Here is a 2,500-nt window from a genome sequence, read left to right as displayed (position 1 = left end):
CGCGGGCAGCGGCCGCGGTTGTCCGGGGAACCTGGCCGGGGGGGGGCACCCGGGAGCCGGACGCCATGTCTGGAGCCGTCCGCGGGCGTCCGCGGGTCCGGGAAGCGGTTGTCCGGGGAAGCTGGCCGGGGGGCACCCGGGAGCCGGCCGCCACGTCTGGAGCCGTCCGCGGGTCCTGGATGCCGGCCGGGGGCACCCGGGAGCCGGGCGCGAGCTCTGGAGCCGTCCGCGGGCAGCGGCCGCGGTTGTCCGGGGAACCTGGCCGGGGGGGGGCACCCGGGAGCCGGACGCCATGTCTGGAGCCGTCCGCGGGCAGCGGCCGCGGTTGTCCCGGGAAGCTGACCGGCGGCACTCTGAGTCTGGAGCCGTCCGCGGGTCCTGGAAGCCGGCCTGGGGCACCCGGGAGCCGGCCGCCATGTCTGGAGCCGTCCGCGGGTCCTGGAAGCCGGCCGGGGGCGCCCGGGAGCCGGGCGCGAGCTCTGGAGCCGTCCGCGGTCAGCGGTTGTCTCGGGAAGCTGACCGGCGGGACCCGGGAGCCGACCGCGATGTCTGGAGCCGTCCGCGGGCGTCCGCGGGTCCGGGAAGCCGGCCGGAGGCGCCCGGGAGCCGGCCGCGAGGTCTGGAGCCGTCCGCGGTCAGCGGTTGTCTCGGGAAGCTGACCGGCGGGACCCGGGAGCCGACCGCGATGTCTGGAGCCGTCCGCGGGCGTCCGCGGGTCCGGGAAGCCGGCCGGAGGCGCCCGGGAGCCGGCCGCGAGGTCTGGAGCCGTCCGCGGTCAGCGGTTGTCTCGGGAAGCTGACCGGCGGGACCCGGGAGCCGACCGCGATGTCTGGAGCCGTCCGCGGAGTTCCGCGGGTCCGGGAAGCCGGCCGGAGGCACCCGGGAGCCGGCCGCGAGCTCTGGAGCCGTCCGCGGTCAGCGGTTGTCTCGGGAAGCTGGCCGGCGGCACTTGGGGAGTCTGGAGCCGTCCGCGGCTCCTGGAAGCCGGCCGGGGGCACCCGGGAGCCGGCCGCGATGTCTGGAGCCGTCCGCGGGTCCTGGAAGCCGGCCGGGGGCACCCGGGAGCCGGCCGCGATGTCTGGAGCCGTCCGCGGGCAGCCGCGGGTCCGGGAAGCCGGCCGGAGGCACCCGGGAGCCGGCCGCGATGTCTGGAGCCGTCCGCGGGCAGCGGCCGCGGCTCGGAGCCGGCCGCGGTTTGCGGTTGTCTCGGGAAGCTGACCGGCGGCACTTTGTGGCGTTCCGGCCGCGATCCCCGCGGAAGTGGCGAATGAGGTCGGGACCTCGGATGAGAGAACCGGGGAGGGCGGCCCGGGGTCCCGGCTTTTCCCGGTCAACGTCGGGCGGCCTCCGGTCGTCCAGACCCGGGCCGGGAACCCTCCTGCAGATTACTGGGAGGGGGTAGACGGTGACAGAGCGAGCCCGGCTTTCACCCCCTCGCCCACCCGCACGGGACCGCTCCCCGCTAGCCGGGCCAAGATCGATGGAGCCCCCCGCGCCCTGCGGGGAGGGGAGAGCGCGCCCAGGCCCCGAGCCCCAGGGGGGGGCCGCGGTTGTCTCGGGAAGCTGACCGACGGCACTTTGTGGCGTCCTGGCCGCGATCCCCTCGGAAGTCGCGAATGAGGTCGGGACCTCGGATGAGAGAACCGGGGAGGGCGGCCCGGGGTCCCCGCTTTTCCCGGTCAACGTCGGGCGGCCTCCGGTCGTCCAGACCCGGGCCGGGAACCCTCCTGCAGATTACTGGGAGGGGGTAGACGGTGACAGAGCGAGCCCGGCTTTTACCCCCTCGCCCACCCGCACGGGACCGCTCCCCGCTAGCCGGGCCAAGATCGATGGAGCCCCCCGCGCCCTGCGGGGAGGGGAGAGCGCGCCCAGGCCCCGAGCCCCAGGGGGGGGGCCGCGGTTGTCTCGGGAAGCTGACCGACGGCACTTTGTGGCGTCCTGGCCGCGATCCCCTCGGAAGTCGCGAATGAGGTCGGGACCTCGGATGAGAGAACCGGGGAGGGCGGCCCGGGGTCCCCGCTTTTCCCGGTCAACGTCGGGCGGCCTCCGGTCGTCCAGACCCGGGCCGGGAACCCTCCTGCAGATTACTGGGAGGGGGTAGACGGTGACAGAGCGAGCCCGGCTTTTACCCCCTCGCCCACCCGCACGGGACCGCTCCCCGCTAGCCGGGCCAAGATCGATGGAGCCCCCCGCGCCCTGCGGGGAGGGGAGAGCGCGCCCAGGCCCCGAGCCCCAGGGGGGGGCCGCGGTTGTCTCGGGAAGCTGACCGACGGCACTTTGTGGCGTCCTGGCCGCGATCCCCTCGGAAGTCGCGAATGAGGTCGGGACCTCGGATGAGAGAACCGGGGAGGGCGGCCCGGGGTCCCCGCTTTTCCCGGTCAACGTCGGGCGGCCTCCGGTCGTCCAGACCCGGGCCGGGAACCCTCCTGCAGATTACTGGGAGGGGGTAGACGGTGACAGAGCGAGCCCGGCTTTTACCCCCTCGCCCACCCCCACGGGA

Source organism: Staurois parvus, unplaced genomic scaffold (assembly GCF_062004578.1).
Source record: "Staurois parvus isolate SC_StPar_1 unplaced genomic scaffold, SC_StPar_1.0 ptg003811c, whole genome shotgun sequence".
NCBI lineage: Eukaryota > Metazoa > Chordata > Amphibia > Anura > Ranidae > Staurois > Staurois parvus.
This window is presented reverse-complemented; position numbering follows the sequence as displayed.